This window comes from Heterocephalus glaber, unplaced genomic scaffold (genome assembly GCF_053883595.1).
Source record: "Heterocephalus glaber isolate CG9 unplaced genomic scaffold, H.glaber_assembly_v1.0 deba00001472, whole genome shotgun sequence".
NCBI classification, from domain to species: domain Eukaryota; kingdom Metazoa; phylum Chordata; class Mammalia; order Rodentia; family Bathyergidae; genus Heterocephalus; species Heterocephalus glaber.
In genome coordinates, this window is record NW_028258315.1 from 80,584,079 (window position 1) to 80,598,848 (window position 14,770).

At 35.0% G+C, this 14,770-nt stretch overlaps 1 protein-coding gene across 5 annotated transcripts in view; it reads left to right on the forward strand.

The window, feature by feature from the left end:
- Positions 1 to 14,770, forward strand: part of Znf385d (zinc finger protein 385D) — a 1,018,268-nt gene that overhangs the window by 765,262 nt on the left and 238,236 nt on the right. The gene's annotated exons all lie outside the window — the stretch shown is intronic.

A 14,770-nucleotide genomic window follows, 5' to 3' on the forward strand; every position in this document is an offset into this window, starting at 1 on the left:
AACTGGGTGACACTAAGGAAATCTCTTTACCTTCCACTAAAAGGAGTGAACCTGATAATCTCTTCCTTCAGGTGTTACCCCATCGAAAAATTGAGGAGTTATGTGTGTGTACACATGTGTGTGCAGACAAAGGCAGCACTATATGATGGTCAAGCTGGACTCCATAGCTAGGTTGATTAAAAATCCCAGAATCATCAGAATAACCTTGCATAGATCACATATTTTCCATGTACCTCAATAACTTCACCTATAAAATGGAACTAATAATAAACTCTATAGATATGTGATAATGATTAAATTGTTACATTCATGTCAAATGGGGATTGGCATAAAACAAGCACTGTTTATGTAATGAGCATCATGTTCATAAGTAGTTTATAAACCCTGTTGAATTCAGTGTGGTAGTTCATTGATTGCAAAGCTGCGACTAGATTATTCTTCTCACCTGGATTTTGACTTGTATTGCTGTTTCTTCCACTAAAAACATGAGTCTGTCTGTTGTTACACCTATATATTCTCCCCGGTTATTTCCTTCCAGTAGTGGTCTAGATATAGCCAGCTGAGGATTGAGCCTCTCTTTGCTTCCAGCTAAGGAGATCATTATAAAACCCATAATCATGTGGCTTTGGACTTAAAATTAGGGAATGCTGTAGCTTAAGTATGAAGTGTCACCCAAAGACTCATGTATTGACAGCTTCATCACCAATGCAGTACTGTTTAGAGGTGGGGCCTACAGAGGTGACTGGATCATAAAAGTGAAAACCAAACAAGCCGTTTAACCCATTGGTGAATTCATAGCTGAATGGGCTACTAGGAGGTAGGACTCAGTTGGACAAACTAGGTCACTGGAAGTGTGTCTTTGAGAGTATATCTTGTCCCCCCAACCTTCCTCTCTGGTTCTTTCCTTTCTTCTGTGCTTCCTGGCTACCTTAAGTTGACCGTATCACACCCTTCCACCATGATGTTCTGCCTTACCTTAGTCCCAAAGCAATGAAACCAGCCAGCCATGGACTGAAACCTCTGAAACAGTGAGCCGAATAAATCCTTCTTATTTTAAGTTGTTATTCTCAGGTGTTTTATCACAGTGACATAAAGCTATTACACAGCATAAAACATCTCCTTAAGTAACAACCTGAGTTCTTGATTTTACAGCAGATTTGAAACTCAAACCACAAGTTTAGAGTACATGAAATGTAATATTTTATTTCTATGGACTGATTTCTGGTACAGGAGAGCTTATTCCACCAGGCTGAAGGGAAAGCCAGTCTCATTTGGGTTCATCATGTGCTAAGGCTCTGGATTCTAACAGGCCATCAGTCCCGCTTTAGGTGGGAAGCTTCTCAGGTCATGAAGTTATTTGTTTACATAAGCATTCACAAAATGCTCAGCACCTGGTTAGCATGGCCTTTTAAGCACTCAGCTTTTTCTTTGTCATGCTTAGGATCTGCAGGCTTTTAAAAGGCTGTCAGTGCCTTCCTGCTTAGATCTATCACTTAGCTCTTTCTTCTGCAAAGAAGTGATGAGCCACTCTGACACCAAACTACTTTCACCCATCTAATAGTTTTGAAATATGAAGATCAGAGACTATCTGCCTGTTACATTTCTCCACTCAGGTATGAATGTAGAATCGCATACTTGGTGTAGGGTGTGGCAAAAAAGATAATGGCAAATATTAAAAATGTGTTCTTCCAAGGTGAAATATATAAAAACATAAATGGATTTTTCAGATTATTGCCTTACAAGAGTAAAAACCATTAAGTTTAAGTGTGGGTCAGAAAGAATAATGAAGAGTCTCTGAAAATAAGCACAGTTAAGAGGGAAAGGAAACATACATAATCAGAGCTGTGATATAGATATAAAAGAGGATATTCAACAAAATTATTAGGATCTTTTAGTCTCCTGAAAGCTAAAATTTAGAAAGTCATAACAGAATCTGTTTTCTAGGCCAGGAAATGTGGTATATTTCTGAGTTCAGGAGTTTTCACATGAAAGAAAGCTTTCTTTGAATTCTGTCTTGTTTTCTCCTTGCTGAGACAAAATACCCAACACCCAGAGTTAAAGGAGGAAAGGTTTATTGTAGTTTACAGTTTACAGAGGTTTCAGTCCATGGTTGGCTGGCTCCCAGGCAGGGTGGAATGGCAGAGGGGCATCCCAGAGGAGAAACAGCTCATCGCAGGCAGAGGGCAGCAAAGCAGCAAGGGACTACAGCAGTCCTCTTTCTGTCCCTTATATTTTATCCAGGCACTCACACCCAGGGAGAGCCTTCCCATTATCCACTCCCAGAGCTATGCCAAACCAAGCAGTGGACTAATTTAGTAATCACACGTCTTTCATCCCAGCATCACACACTTAAACCCAGCATCACACAACTCTAAATTCAGCCACCTTTGAAAAGCTCTATCTATGACTACATGAAATTTTGGGCGGGCATCTAGATACATGTCATAACAAATTCCTATTGTACCCTTCACTCTGTCCTTCAATCTTACAGGACATCTGAGTTTCAATTCTTAAAAGATTTCTGATTCCAGAGATCCCATCTTGAGTCTCCATTTATTGAACAGAAATAATCCTGGAAGTAGACAGAAAATACATGGAAAATAAATGGTAGGAAATGGCATGAACTTCTTCCATTCAATCAATTGCTATTTATTAAGCACTGCTGTGTTCCAGGAACAACAATAACAAGGATTATGTTATAACTCTTGCTAGGATATTAATTAGTTTGTAAATGGAAAGTTGACAAATAAGGAAATATTTGCAAATATGAGAGCTTTGATAAAGAAAGGTGTACAAGATAGAATGTCAGCTTGGGGATAAGAGTATTATGTATTCCTGTGTGGTTGTCTTAGTGAGGGTTTGTGAGAATAATAGAAACTATTCAGACAGAAAAGGATTTAATCTAAGGATTGAGTTTTTCATAAAACCTTTGAGGGTTGGACAAATAAAGCCAGAAATGACTGTTGCTGGCTCCCTTTTTCTGCTTCCTGGAATTAAGGAAACACAGAACATCCAAGCAAGTTCAATTACTTTCATCTGGATCCCGTGAAATGCCTTTCTTCGATGTAATCTAATAAGTCTGCACCCTCTGGCAGGGGAATGCAAACCTTGGTCTTCTAGTCCCTATGATATGGGGGCAGTGTTGAGTTATCCACAGAAGACTTCAACCAGTTGCAGAACGCAAAGAACTCTGTAGAATTAGAAAAGCCTGAATATGTCCATAACCACAGACAGTATCCTATACTATAAAATTTGAATAGCTAAACAGAATAGCTATACTATAAAGTGAGAATAGCTAAACATCTCTTAGGCTTGTTATTAAGAGGTGTAGGTGTGTTTTTAAATGCTAGAGTTTGATACTGAGAATGGGCATGGGCAAGAGTTTGGAATGTTGTTCAGAATAAGGATTAATCATTAAAAATGATGAGGAAGAGAAGTGAGGTCTCACAGGGGACAAAAGGAGAGAAGGGAAGGTGAATAAAGAGAAAGACTGTTTTGCTTTACTTAGCTCTAGCTAATGTTTCTTAACATTAAAAACGTAGTATGGGAAGGTTGGTTCTGCTGCTCCTCTGTATGATATGATTTCATGAGGAACTAGGGAAAGGGACCAAAGGCAGCAGGATGAGAGGAGTTAGAAGATGAAGAAATGGAAAGAGAAACAGAAGGAGAAGAGGAGGGGAAGAGGAAAAGAAGGGCACAGAAAGATCAAAACCTAGCAGCTGGCTCCACTCTAGTTCTTGCTGTCTTCCTACTTCTCAGGAGTACTAACTGCTGGAAATTTGAGTGTAGTGTGAGTTTGGGTTCTGCCTTGCAATTTTAGAAGTTTTCTCAGTTGAGGAGCAGGAAAGTAGAGTTTATGTTACTTATAGCAGTGTTTCTCACGAATCCTAGAGGAATCATGTTAAAATGCAGGTTTTGAATCAGGAATTCTTGGGCAGGGCCTGAGATTTTGAAGATATGTAGGAGGAGGGATGGGAGGCCAGGAGAAAAATTTAAAAACCTAAATAATGTTTACACTACTGGAGAATGTTTCCTCATTCATTCAATAAATATTTACTACTATTTGCTAGGAACTTGTTAGTTTCCATGATTTTTGCAATTATGTAAGTTACCATGTGGTGTTTTTGTTATAGCAGTTTGGAAGAGAACACCCAAAGAAGTTTGAGGTATCTGTTGGTGCACTTGTACCTCAATTATGATCCTTCTGTAGTTGTATTTTAGCTTCCATAAATATGAAGCTGACTTTGTGGTGATGTTGTTCAGGACTTTGTTTATAGCTGCTGTTTATTGAATGTGTACTGAACGCCAACATTATGACTTGCATTACAATTGGTTAAAGGCTAAGATTGTTCTATAAAATTTTTAAAGTTTTTATATATGTCACGATCTTAAAAGTATTGCTGAGAAAAATATATGAATGAACATTGCACTCATGTGTTTATTCAATGATTTCTTCATTCTACAAATGTTACAGTCCTACTGAATAAATTTCAGTATTGAAAATGTGCCTACTAAAAATAATTCCATTCGAAAACATCTGTTGTAAGCATATTTATAGTAAATACAATGGAGAATATGAAGAAGGAGAAAAGGTAATTAATATCTCACAGATTTACTTAGCGGCACTTACTAGGCCCTGACTACACTCTGCTCTAAGCAGAGTTAAAAGCCTAGATTAGATAGTAAGCCTTATGTAGGAAGAAACCCAGTTTGCAGTGTTTTCTTCAGTTGTTAAAAAAAATGGGGTAGGTCAGCTAAATTATTCTCTGATGAACTTACTTAAATGTTCCAATAAAGTCTTTTCAAAGATGTTGCTTCCTGATCCAAGGAAAAGAGAGATTGTTGGGTGGGTCCCAAAGAAAGCTAGCTGGTAGAAGTTAAGGTTTGGTTTGGGGCCTCAGATCAGGTCCATATTTGTATGTTAGGGTAACCATATAATACAGACTCTAGAACAAAGCAGATTCAATGCACATTTTTTCTCCTCACAATGAATGTAATCATTATGAACTGTAAAATGTTTAATAAATTTTTTAAAATTAAAAATAACCACAAAAACCCCACACATTTCTTGGATTTCTGAGTAGAGGATAGCTATAGATACAGATGAATTAGTAGATAGAAGGAAAAATACAGGACATAATTAATAAAAAGACTTAACCATAGTCTTTGGACCATAAGAAACAATTGGTTGAAGTGTCTCAATAGTAAGATAAACATTTTAAGCACTCACTGTTTCATACATTAGATTATGTCTGTCTAACAAAATTGTTAATTTATGTAAATATTAGAAAATATAAGCAAGCTTGGCATTAAGCTAGTTAATTTACATTCATAATTTTATGTTGGTTTAGGTGTTTGATCTGAGTATATAAGAGAACAAATGCCTTGGAGGTTGTTTATAGAATATTCTCTAGAATCAGTCCTCTATAATATTCATCAGTTATTTCACGTGGGCCCAAAAAGGCTTCAGAATGATAAAATGAAGCACTTTAGAAAGTTAAAAGAACAGATTAAATGAGCTTCATATATAGAAATTATTTTACTGAAGCTTAAATGATCATTTATAACATAGATAAAAATATAAGATTCAGAATAAAAAATGTCTAAGTCAGATTTTTGTTGTTGTCAGATATATGCCCTTCAGTATCTTCATTTCCCTTACCTTTAAAATGTAAATGCAGGTTGCTCATCCCTAAGTCAGAAATCCAGAATCTGAAAATTGTTGAGCACTGACATGAATGACATCATAAGTGAAAATCTGGCCTGTGATCTAATATGACAGGTCACAGTTAAACTGCAGGAGCAATACAAATTTTGTCTAGTTTTTAGATATATATACAACAAAATTCTACTTCACGTTTATCTTTGGCCCTATCCCAAACATATTTTACTGTGTACATATAAATATTCCAAACTCGAAAATATCCAAAATGGGCCCATGCATTTCAAATAAAAGATACTCAACCTCTACTGTCGTATTTACTGGAACACTTTTTCTCCTCACTTTTAAAAAATTTATTCTTGAAAGTACTGCTCTCCTTTGTGATTCTGTATTTTATTAACTGCTAGTCTCCCACCCCTCAGCCAGAGGCTAGAATTAAGGAAAGAGTGGTTAACTATTCCCATTTGTTTTGTTCAAAGAAATATTAATTAAATTTAGTTTGCACATTGATAACTGCTCTTACCAAGTTTCTCTGACTGCTGCCGCCACTAAGATATGTGAGCAGCAAGGATGAAATTATGGGTAGAAAACCAAGTTTGTCTTTCTTAGTCACAGCTTATAAAGAGGCGGAAATCTTCAGGTGAAACATGCTGTAGTAAATATGGTATTGATTGCTAAATTCTTTGTCCTCTGAAGACAGATGTAGCAGATTGCTACTTAGCTTTGAGCATTAACTGTGTCATATTTATATAGCAGAAACCTCTGCAGAAACATCTACTTATGAAGTCTTCTTTCATTATATGTCTCATACTGAAACAAATTTCCAAGTGTTTTTACTGGCCCTTTCAGCTTTCAGTGAAAAGTTTGTAAATGTGGAGCCAAATGATTATAATGACCATGAAGAACAAGATAACTTAAATACCAAATATTCAGACTTTAAAGAAGTCTAAAGAAATGTGCAATACACAGTTTTCTTTTATAATAGTTGTTTTTTTCTTTAACAGCTAACACATTTTTTGTATGACTCAATAATTAAAGAAATAAAAATTATTTCTTACTGCTCTTCTCTGGCTGTACAGTTTTCATTTAAGTAGAGATCAATATAGTAAGTTTCTTTTATGTCTGTCCTTTTAAAGGAAAACATTGAGGCATAATATATAATACATATATGCATACACATACATAACTTGTGTGAACAAACCAATTATATTGAGAGAAAATTTGCAAAGCATGTTTTTGATGTTTCTTATTCTGACTTTTTTACTGACTATAATTCTGGCTAAATAAGGGGACTAGGTAAGAAAACATCCAATAGCTCTTTTGGAGATCCCTACTTTATAGTTAGATGTAGAGATTTTATGACTGAAAGAATATTTTAGGGTTAATTTGTTTTGATTTCAACTCATTTATTTTATGATTGAGCAACTTTTAGTTTGACAGCTAACAGTGGAAAAGCTGAGAGATTCCTGACTTCTATTCTTTTATAAGAATGCTAATCATTAAATCATAGTATTATGAATTAAATTATGACCCTCAAAATTTCATTTGTTGAATTCCCAACTCACACGATTAGTTAAGATAGGATCATTAGGATGGACCTCGATCCGTTATGACCAGTGTCCTTATAAAAAAAAAAATTGGGACAAAGAGATACATGTAGAAGGAAGACCATGTGGAGACAACAGGGAAAATACCATCTACAAGACAAGAAGACAGACTTGAACAAGACTTTCCACCAGTCCTCAGAAGGAAGCAGCCCTGCTGACACCTTGATTTTGGACTTCTTGCCTTCAAAGCTAAGAGACAATAAATTTCGCCCAGTTTTTGATATTGTTATAGCAACCCTAACAAGAAAAGGATTTGGGAACCATCTAATCTTCCTACACATACTTGATGGAATCTCTTCTTCATTGTTTCTGATGACTGATAATCCAATTGTTTGCCTAACTAAACCTAGTGATGGTAAATACGCCTGGGGGTGAGTGACTTTACCTCATGGTCATTTACACTATAAGATAGTTCTGTGTTCACAGCCAGTTTAGGAGTCCTGTAACTTCTATAAGCTTAGTAACAAGCTGATACACAATATATTGCATTTTTATTAAAAATTATTGATCAGTTAGATTACAAGGGCTATAAGGACAGCACTTCTACACTCATTACATTTAAATCTAATTTCACAAAAGCCTTGTATATTATAGGTATTACCTGAATTATATAGGTAAGGAAACTGAATTCTGAGAGATAAAATATTTGCATCAAAGTCATAAATAGTAAACCACTGAATCCTGGATAGATGTCAGGTTCTGTGATCCAAATGTAGAGCAATTTTGTTTGCATCATAGCTAAATGACCTCTTATCTGTATATGGTGGTAGTTTCTGTGATCAGTTGTCAGGCTGTTGGTACACTGTGAGAGATAATTAACTAAATAATCTTTAATACTTCAGAAATTTAACTCTGAGAAAGAAAACTATTTCCTAGACAAGATTCTGGCAGTGATTGGATGATTATGATGAAGTTATGTCACCCCAACACACATTTATGTTATATAGGGGCTATCATTGTCAGAGGAATAAAAAACTGCAAGAGGTGGTAAGAAAAAAAATTCTTATTCCAGCAAAAATTTAGGGTTTTTTTAAATGTAAGATCCATCTGTACCAGAAAACATCAGTAAGAGAAATAAAATAATCTTGATCTTGGAGTCTAAAGGATTTGAGTTCTATGTTTAATATTTTATCTATAGTTAAAGGCCAATTCTTGCATCTGCATTTCCTCATCTGCGAAACTAGAATATTGACCCCATCCAAGTGCCTAAACCTATTGAAGAATAAAAGTGCTATAGGAACAGTAAGCATTTGGAAGTCTATAGAATCAGAGCTCTAGAATTGAGATCTTAATGGTCATTTTTTGTAATCTTGCCAAGTCAATTTGCTTGTCCTTTAAATGTCGATAGTCACTGTGTTCCACCCTGTTGCTAAAATTGGTAGGAAAATCCTTTTTCCTAGCTAAAAACAGATGAAAGATTGACATTCCCAGACTATCATATGGGGAAAGTTTTCTCTTCCACACCTTCCTGCCAACAGAAATGTAAAGAGCAACATTAGTTCTAGTCCTCATTACCCTTGGTCAGAGGAAGGAGAACCAATTTCAGCTAGTATATTTGTTTCGTGACTCTGCTTTTCAAAGTGTGGTTCACAGACCTGTATGGGTCCAAGAATGTTTCTGTGTGATGAAGGAAGGACAGAAATTCAAAGTGAACATTTAGAAGTTTTTATAGCAACTTAAGGAGCAATTTCACATCTGTAGAAACTGATAAAAAAATTACGACTATATGTTATATTTTTTCATTTTTCCTCATAATTAATTTTATTGTATTATATAAAAGTATTGGTCTGTGACTGATGGGGACACTGCTGGTTCTTCAGCAAACAATTGAGAAACTTTGCTTTGTTATATGTTGAGGCTTTCAGGATTCCATGTCTAGCCAGAATATGAAGGGGACTTTCAAGCAGTTATTTAGGTAATTTCCACACTATATGGTTGAGAGCCGCAGAGACATTTTGACTGGAGCTAAAGGCTTAACCCAATTACCTTATCCTGGAGAGGTATGGCAGTGGCAAATGGCCCTCTCTGGAGCGCATAAATCAAAACTTGAGTCAAAAGTAAAATAATTTGCAGGTTGCTTTTCCCTGAAGCATAACCCTTATCCCATATTTGGGCAAATAGTAAAGTGGTAAAATCAATAGTCCTTGATTTTCCCTTTCTGAACACTTGAAAATGGAATTTATTTGAAGGGCCTTACTAGGGGATTTTAGGGAACAAAAATTTTAAAAATATATATTTTAAGTTATTTTACACTCAAGGTTAAGAACCTTTGTTTTTAAAAATTTCCGTACAGTATCCATGATTTTTTAAAAATAGAAACTAAAATAGATTGGGAGCATTTTTAAAGCAATTTCTTCAAGGAAGTTATATAGAAACACAATCCATTTAATGAGAATATTCTGTGCTCTTTAGAGCATTTATGCCTACCTATTGTGTTAGTGTTTCCATGACTTTTGCCACCTACTAAATTGCAAAGCAGCATTCTCTGCTTTCATATGAATATGTGAAGGGATATATAGAAGAAATACACTCAATACTTTCTATTCTATATACATGCAATTTATACAATGAACCCTCAAGTTTTGACAAGCCTGACATATGAACAACTTGGGCTACAACCAGAATTGTGGTTCTAGCTTACAACAAAAGTCGTGAGTTACGACCTGAATGCCAGCCACTTGTGCTTTCAGATGTTCTCAGATACAGACTTAACCCTTAAAAGAGTTCTGGAAGGAATATTCCAACATCCTTTCCTGTGTGAGATTAATTGAGATATCCTGAGGCAATGTCCCTCTAAGGACACTGAAAACTGCCTGATACAGGAGAGAGACTTTGAAGGCTGTGTAGGGGAGCCTGAGCCTTTAATTGACACACTTGAGTTACAACCAGCCCTCAAGAACGAATTGAATTCGTAAGTCAAGGGTCCACTATATATGCATATAGTTGGTGCTGTGTATGATGAGCTCTATGAGAAGACTGCCCCCTTTTCCTCAGATAATCCTACTTATCTTTTTAAGTAAAGAAGCTGAACATGGCGGCACACACATGTTTATTAGCACACTGGGTGGCTGAGGCAAGCAGTTGGTTAAGTTGGAGCCCAGCCTGGACAATTTAATGACTTAATGAGACTGTCTTAAAAAATTTTTAATTGTATTGATACATTTTAGGTATACCATATAATGACATTCATCACTGGAAATTTGTACATTTGCATAATATATCTTGGTTCTTATTTTTTCTCCATTCCCCTGCCCTCCCTTCAGACTGTCTCAAAATTTAAAAATAAAAAAGGCTAGAGATGTAGCTCAGTGTGAAGGCCCTGGGTTCAATCCCTAGAACTACTCACACATACAACAAGAGAATTACATAAAATACTGATTTGGTTTTCAGAATTAATTTAATTAGCTCTTATCCATCTTATAGATTCTTTTCACATACTCTGGTTTTATGACCCTTGTTTGGAATAAAGCAGAGAAACAGAGAATTATGTTGAGCTTAGAAGGGAGAGAGAGACAGAGACAGAGAGAGACAGAGACAGAGACACTGATGTAGGTATGCATGTTTCTTCCTGTGGCTCATCCATGGCTTAAAATACTGAACACAGGTTTCTAAAAAAACTTGCATATGGCTTCATATGACTTGCATATGTGTGTATCAAATGACTTGATTCAAAAAACATTTATATTTTATTAGCAAAAGCTTACACAATATAACCCATAGTGGGTATGTGTGTATGTGTAAAGTTGTAAAATGGACCTTAAGAGATGTATGAAATAATTGTTTTACATGGAAATGTGTAGTGTTGCATGAGGAAGCACAAGTCACAAAGTGTGTATAGAGTGATAACAGATGTGCATGTGCCTGTATTTTAAAATCACAGAGCGGTGAGGGAGAGACTGAAACCGATTTATACTGTAAGCAGCATGGCTGGAAGGCTGCACACATCCAATGTGTGTTTCAGGTGGTTTTGAGAGACAAGTGAGAGACAATAGGACTGGTGAGGGGAAAAGTGGAAACAACCATAATGCTAAAATTTTGTTAAAGAACAAATACTGAAACAAAAATGAGATATTGATACATTTATGATCAGTTCATGGATATTTGGTGCATTATTATGTATATGTTTCATTAAAAGAAATCTTTTCAAATTGTATAGCTTGCAGATATCTTCAATAAAATAATTGTAGCATGTGCTGCCTCTTATATAGTAGTAGTTAGGGCTCAGCTGATCTTAATACTTAGATGTGACAGCTTCAAACACTACTTTGATCAACATGCATGTTACAGCTATGCTCAGATTACTCTAAGGCTTTATAGTACGTCATAGAGATTAATATTCGGTAGAAAGGTTAATGCATTGATTCTTACCTCTTTCTACTACTTGGAAATGATTGAAACATCAACCAAAAAACATGTTGACCATGTTTTGGCACTTAGATCTGAAATTGCATTCAAATTTGGTTATTAAAAGGTGTTATCAATTACTTTAACTACGTACACAGTCAGTAAAGGTAAGAGGTTAGTAAAATTTCTGCTTGTTATTAATTTCTAGTTATGTTAATATCTCCTGTTGTGGAAGCTGATTGACATGGTGCTCTGGCTTGAATTGTTAGTTGGTTTCTTTTATATCTTTCTTTTTCTTTTTTTCTATATTGGGAATTGAATCTCAGGTACTCTACTCCTACTTGTGAGCTACATTCCCAGCCCACTTATTTATTTATTTATTTATTTGTTTGTTTGTTTATTTATTTATTTATTTGGAAATAGCATTTCACTAAGTTGCCCAGGCTTGCCTCAAGCTTACAATCTTCCTGCCTCAGTCTTTCAAGTAACTGCCATTACAGGTGTGTGTCACCATGACTGGCCTTGTATCAAGTTTTATAATGTAGTAGGAATGCTATTTTAGAGTCTTGGGAAAATTCATATTACCATTCAAGCTGTGCCTTTTGAATATTTTTCAGAAGTGGTCAACTTTATTTACACTTCCTTAAAAGAAATTGACCCAGCCAGCAAATTTAAAATGTCAAATTGATACTTAGTTTTCTATCGAAAGGTCTATATTTTTCAAGGAATTGCTGTAAATTTTAGATAAACACAAATTTCTTAGGAAAAATTTAATTTTACAAACAAGGATCACTGAACTCACCATAATATATGTATCATAGAACTCCTGGATGAGGTTAAAGAACTCCAATTTAAATTTGAAGTTGGCTGGTTGGACTTGTCTGTACATTCAGTTTGATATATAAATGCCATTATTCTAAATAGTTTTAGCAGTGACCTAAAGGAACTATTCCCATAACCCTGCCCTCACCACATGAACACAGAAATGTCCAGGCTATTGAGCATACAGCAAAACAGCACCACCCCCCCCCCACACAGTAGCATTCAGTGATCACGGATGCATGATGTCGTACATCAGATGAATACATTCAGTTTTAGCTAAATGAAAATAGCGTGAGTCACAACATAATGAGAATTTTTTGTCCCTAAAATTTTTTCTTCACTTGTTTTTAGATTTCAGATTTTTATGAGCTCAAAAAACTCATTTCTGGCAAAAATAAAAGTCTAAGAGCAAATATACTCCTGAAAAAGGAAAACAAGCTACCTCAACAACAGCAAGGAACTTTGAATAAATTAACTCTATTAGGTGTTGCATAATAACTTTAACTGTATTTCAAGCCAGTTACACTCTACTTGGTAACTGTTAATAAACCCAGAATGAGAAGGAAAAATTTCCTTGCCTGGTATGTTTCAATGTGTTTGGTTTCTAATTTCCCTGAAAAGTGTTGAGAATCCATGCTAGATGAGCATGTCGAATTGGAGAGCCCACATTACTCTCAGAATTCTTTTGAAAGCGTAAGACACTCTATACCTATGTACATCATTCTGATCTGCATACGATTTACTGATGCCGGTGAGCTGTTTATAGAGCCAAGTAAACTTGAAAGAACGATCTGAAGAAAAATACCACAGGAGAAAAGGAAAATATTGCAAGTTGGATTTTGTCTCCTGAAATAATTTTAAAGTTGACAAAACATGAACTTTGTTTATATTTAATATGCAATTCCATAGGCTTCTGGGGATGGTGGCTACATTTATTCTTCTTCATATTATCCTTTCACTTTGGCCACCCTTCCCAGATCTTCGGTTGTTGAAATGTACTAGGACTCCAGGACACCTCTCTTCTCATCATGACTGAATCTTCTTGCCGACTTCAGCATTTGATTGTATATAGCTTAATTAGTTCTGTAATTAATCAGTTCTATAATTCCAACTTGATTCTGTGTTTAGTATATTGATCTCCTTCAACAGAAGCTGTTTTCTTTCATTGTATGCACGTATTAGGTGTTTTTTTAGTCATTATGTTGAACTGGTTCTGACAATGCATTTTTGAATCAGTGAAGTGGAAGAATAAATAGCTCTAGATTTTTTTTATGTTTTGCATCTTTTCTATGTTATTTTATTTTTCTAATTTTAAAAATAATGGCAAAAACAAAAATCTTTGGGTATGAAATGCTCTAAAAGCACCCAATTATAATACAAACGTACTGAAGTCTGCCCTTTTTAAAAACTGCCTTTCTGTGGAAGACTAATGCTCAAGGACCTGACCTATGGGATTCTGCTACAAAAATCATTAACATATGTTTCATAGTTGTGAGCTTTCTTCTTATAAATTTTGGCTCTTGATAAGTGTAAATTAACTCTGGGAAATAAAGAGAACACATATAATTATAAAATTATGTAACAGCTTGTTTTCTAGCAAATAATGATCTGTCCACTAGTAGGAACTAAATTATAAAATGAAAAATTTGACGAAAGTGAGATTTATTTCATTGAATTTATTGGTATTTAGGATATAATAGTTTGATTCATTTATATTTCACAGTATGGAGCGTTATATTTACATTTTTACCTTTAAAATGTACATGATTTGTTTGTTGGAATATATGGTAATCTACTTCTCTGTGACCATTGCTTCATCTATTAGTTTAATAAATACTCTGGTACAGGAAATATTATAGTCACAGAAGATAGCCTTAACACCTCCCTTCAAGTAACTTGGAGTCTTGATCCAGAGAGCCTGAACAAGTTTTAATTTATTGAGCAACAAGCACTTACACACTGTGTAACTAATATAGCTCCATTCTATGCTACACAATCTCAAAGATACAAATAATAGACAATTCATAAGTGTTTGTGGAATGCTGTGGAATAAACAAAGAATAATATATAATTTAGCTGTGGAAAAAGGTATAAGAAACCTACAAATTTTAAATCAAGTATTAAATTCAATACTCCTAATTTGACATACTGATGCTCTGAAATGAATTGACTTTTATGTAAACAAAGTCACAAAAGCAGAAAAACATAAATTCCAGCTTATTCTATTTTTAAGCTGACTTACATGTATGATGAACAAACTATATCCAGTTTCATATTCGATAAAATTAATTAAATGATGTGTTTGAGCTATTTAAAGCTTTGAGTAGAGAGGCTA